The sequence below is a fragment of the Athene cunicularia genome (assembly GCF_003259725.1).
Source record: "Athene cunicularia isolate RWA chromosome 15 unlocalized genomic scaffold, athCun1 chr15_part1, whole genome shotgun sequence".
NCBI classification, from domain to species: Eukaryota; Metazoa; Chordata; class Aves; order Strigiformes; family Strigidae; genus Athene; species Athene cunicularia.
This window is the reverse complement of record NW_020799121.1, coordinates 14,297,606-14,302,432: the sequence shown is the minus strand read 5'-3', so window position 1 is coordinate 14,302,432 and position 4,827 is coordinate 14,297,606.

Below are 4,827 nucleotides of genomic sequence, written 5' to 3'. Positions count from 1 at the left end.
CAGGCAGGCAGGCAGGCATCGCTCCCCTCAGCCGCGGGGCCGCTCCCGCCATCGCTCCCCTCAGCCCCGGGGCAGGGCCCAGCGGGCCGGGCAGGGCTCCGGGGAGGCCCCGCCGCTCGAGGGCGCAGGGCCGGGGATGGCAGCTGGGCTCTGCTGGGGCGAGGAGGTGTGGGCAGCGCTGCAAACCGCCCTCACTGCTCGCAGCTTGTTTATTCGCATGGTAGAATAAGCTTCTGCTCGATAGAAGCGTTCTTGTCATTTGTCCCTTGCTTTTCTGGAAAAGTACTCTTATTTTAAATTTATTTTTTTCCTTAAGGCAGCAGAGTGTGTCAGCAGGCAATGTATCTTGGCGCTCCGCAGCGGGGCTGTACTTCTCCTCTCCCTCTCACTAGAGCGAGGAGAGATTTGACTAAAGTCAACAAAAAGAAAGTTTTAAGGAATTGCATTTTTCAGATTTCAGTATCGAGCAACATAAAGAATTTTCCAGCAGATACTTACACAGCAAATCAACAGGAAGGGGAAAAATAATAACCTGGTTTGGCTGAAAGAAACTGTGGCAATGAAAAGTGCTTTTCTTATTTGTAACTGCCAATAGTGAAAGAGCAGGTTGGGCAAACAGCTCTTGTGCTGCGAGGTTTGGAGCTCTCCCCCACGATGTGCCCCGAGGAAGGTTGAAGAAGATGGGCTGGGGTTGCTTCTCCGCAGACAGTGGACGCCGTGTTTCTGTGCAGCACAGACTCCGGCAGCGTTCTTCAGCTGCGGGGTGTTTCAGGGGGAGGTTTTACCACCATCTGTCTTTTCTGCTTTTTCTTACTGTTACAGCACCGGCTGGGGTGAAGGAGTAAAGAACAGGTCTAAAACTTGCACGTGGTACCGGATTGGGTTTGTTGGCAAGAGCTTGGGAAGAAAAAGGAGCGGATTTAAATTATTTTAGTAAAATGAACAAGCATTCTTAAACGTGAAGTTCAAGAAAGGCAAGTGTTGCATTTGGGAAGAGGAATTCTGGCCCAATACATGCCCTCGTGCCTGCCCATGTGTCTGCCTCCGCACAGGCTGTCCCTTGTGGAGCCTCGGAGATCCCTCCGGATGGTTTGAGCACCAGTGCAGTATTCCCTTCTTCTCGGATACCGTCCCTCACAGCCCTGCGTGTCCCTCACACCTCTTGGGAATCCACCAAAGGTCCCTTCCCTGAGCGGTGACTTCAAACCAAACCTGTCAGCGGAACCGCTGGTGCGGTGGTCTCTGCGTGGGGGACTTCCAACGACGAGGACGAGACGCCTTTGTGCCCGAATGATCAAGGAACACGTTGCCAGCTCTTAAGTAAGAGCATGGTATGGGAATGCTGTCCCACACTATGGATGTGGTAGCTTTGTGTTGCCCTATGCCGTCTGCTTCCTCTACAAACAGCTCGGAGCTGGGCTGATATCACATAACATGGAGGTTTCTACAGACAGTCTTCCTTTTCTTGCTCGTTTTCAGTGGGAAAGGCAGTAACCACTCCCTCGGTGCCAGGATGCTCTCAGATGTTTACTGATTTTACCAGGATTGACAAAAGCAGCTTGATGAACTCGGTTCAACCAGCATCCCTAAAAAGAGACTGACAGCACCTCAGCTTGGAGAGCTCTCGGCAGCAAACGGAGCCCAAGGCGATTCCTGCAGCACAAAATTACCATGTCCCCCAGCCATTTGGAGCCTGCCAAAGCCCGTTAATGCTGAAAGATAAGTTTGGGGGATAATTAGCATTTGAAGGATGAACAAATCTGTCTGCCCTTCAAGAGGAAGCGTTGACAGAAATGTGTATTTTCCTTAGCGCAAGTGATATGGCACCCAAGCCTAATTATGGAATAATTACAGAGCGATGATGTATTTTCCTTTTTAAAACGGTAAGAAGCATATTTAGAATCTGTTCACCAATTCAATCTGATCCAACAGAGGAGAACAACGCTGATAGCCAGGAATGCCTGGCATCTCATCCTGGCTTTGACGCCTCTCGGTAGCCTTGGAGCGGGTATTTCTTTGCGAGTGCTGTGCTGGAGCCGACGTTCCACGCTGTCTCTCGGGGATGCCAGCAGCACTGCTCCTACTTGGCTTTTCTACAGCTCTTCCTCAGCGCGGACCCGGCCCAGCTCGAGGGTTGCCATTGCCAGTATCTCCTACATCACGTGGGTGATTTCTGTCAGGGATAGCGAAGGCAGATCCTGATGTAGATGGTAGGAAGGAGAAGGGCTGTGAAGCGCTGGAGCTGTAGCCCTGGGGTTGGCCTGCTGGGGCTCCCTGGCAGCTCTCGGTGTGGTTGGATGTGTCCGGAGCCACGGTCGTGTCGAAGGGTTTCGATCTAGACCCTGAACCTCTAGGGGGAATTTGTATTTGAAATGGTGCCTCTGGTTGGTTACGGCGTTGCAGAGGGACACTGGAAACGTTACGGTTGTGTCATGGGAGAGGCTGGTTCCTATCACTTAATATTTGAGGCTGAATCTGGTGAATGTGGAAGCGGAGGGGTCCCTGCAGCCGGTAGATGGCACTGACTCATTTCACTGCTCTGTAGAAACCTCCCAGTGATCACGAAAAGCATATTTTAACATTGAGTAAGGCTCTGGCTTCCTTTTGGAACTGTTTGTACTGGGCTAAATATGGCCTTTCTGTGCACTAAAGGAGGTTTGGGGGGCTCTATTGCTGATGAGGTGTAACAGTGGCTGGCAGCACAGACCTTGTGTTTCTCTGAAGCTTGCAGTGCTGGGTCTGATGGTGGCTGTTAGGCTGATCCTTGTGATAATCTTGCCTGATTTGAAAGATGTGATAAGGCAGAAACCTTAGTGTTGTTTCTTTCTGCCTTTCTCTGGCTGTGTGTTAAAAGGAAACTTCCAGCCGGGAGTCCGGCCGTGCCACAGAGCAGCTGGAGGTGGAGCGTGGCAGGCCCAGTGTCCCCACAAGCTGTGCCATGCTGGGGGTGCTGGTGGTCTTTTTTTGTGGTGTTCCCCCCCCCCGCCCCCAGCCTGGGTTTCACCTCTTCTATTTCCCGTGCTCTTGGGCAGTGTGTCCGGGCTTGCTGGTGACTGGTTGCTCCTGAGTTGTTGGGTTGACCCAAGGCAGTGAGGAGGCCAGTGATGTGCTTGAGGAGCGCCACTTGGGAAAGGCTCCTTGTCTGTGTGAGTCTTGCTGTTGGGAGAGCTACTGGATGCAGAGACAGAAACGCATACTGAAGTGTGGGATTTTAATCAATGAACAGATGGGCAAGTAAGAGATCAACTGCCTGGTGCTAAAGCTGTCACCCAGGTCAGAGCAAGGTTGTTGTGAAAAATGGTTCTGGCGTTCTCCGCTGCGCTGTTTGCAAGGCAAATGGAAACCACGTCCCGGATCCAAGTGCATGACCAAAGGGATTTGTAATTAAACAGAAAATAGAAGGGTAAGCAAAAAGCAAGGGCTAGATTGCGCTATGGTGATTACTTCTAACTGCAAACACACTGAGGGAGGGGGCTCAAGGCTAAGTGAACGATTTCCAGCTCTTAGTGCAAACACGGGAGAAGCACAAACAGAAGACTGCATAGATAGCTGAAAACAAAGCTCCGAGAGGGCGCAGGGACAGAGGGCTTTGTTGGCTCTCTTAACAAATAATGAGGAATGAGCTTCTCAGACAGATTGGTGTGCGGCGCTGGGAGTAAATGGACAAAAGGAGAAGTTTCAAAAGCAATGCTGCAGCTGAGCGTGGCGTTATTTCAGCTAAGCTGGGACAGAGCTGTTCTAACATTAGACCGGTAAGCTTGTTTCAAGCAGCAGGTCCCAAGCAAAGCCACTCTGCAATGTCCGGGTGTAATGAGGAATGCAGTTTAGAGGGAGGGAGGGAATGAGGAGTCCCGTCTGCGTGGAAGAAAAGCCCTGTCGTTATTGTGGTCAGCACCGTTTTCCCATCAGCTGTGCGTTGCTGGTGGTTTGGAGGTCTTGAAGGCAGTGGGGGCACAGAAATAACCGTCCAGAGGGAGCAGAGTGTGCTCCTAGGCTGGCACCGTCCCCAGGCAGGGACAGAGGTGGAAATGGCAGCGCTTGGAACACCTCCCTCTTCTAGTATTTGTGAAGAGTTTTCAGTCATGGTGCTGGGAGCTTTGGAGAATGGGGAGCAAAGCTGAAAAATCTTGGAAAAAAACCAACATGTTTTAGGGGAGAGGACATTGTTCCTTGTGGCAGTTCCTGTCCTTGCTGGCTGTCCTGCCCTGGAGTAAGAAACATCAGCATTATGGAAGTCAAGGGCTGTAGGAAGCTGCAGCCGTGTATGTTCCCAAGGTTGAAGAGGATGATTCTTAGGCACCTCAGCCTGTTTCGAACACCAAGCCTCACTAGGGACCTCTCAGCCATTTACTCGCAGTCCCCAAACCCCAAGGGGAGTCCTGCCTCAGCGGGGAGCTGGGAGAGGGGTAAGGCAAGCGGCTGCACGTTCATCTCCAGCCTGCCCTTGAAGCCGAGGTGGAAATGCTGACTCTAATAAGAGTCATTTTGGACTAACTGCCACATATACTTGACTAATGTGACTCCACGCCAGGCAGTCTGGAAATATATTAAACCTGTGAGCTGCTGCAGCGATGATTTGCATGTCAATAACAGAAGGGAAAGTGCCTCCCACAGTCTCCTCTCCGGGTTTTGATCCTGCCAAGTCCCAGGTATCCCCAGCTCCAGTCCATTGAATTGATTCCTGGAGGCAGTGGAGACCTCCTGGGATAATGAGGCCTTCTGGGGTAAGATGCTCAGTTAATCTCTTGCTTTTACCTCCCTGCTGCTCTGGCTGAGTGAAGGGGGGTTTCAGCTAAAAATGAAAAAAAAAAAAAAAAAAAAAAAAAA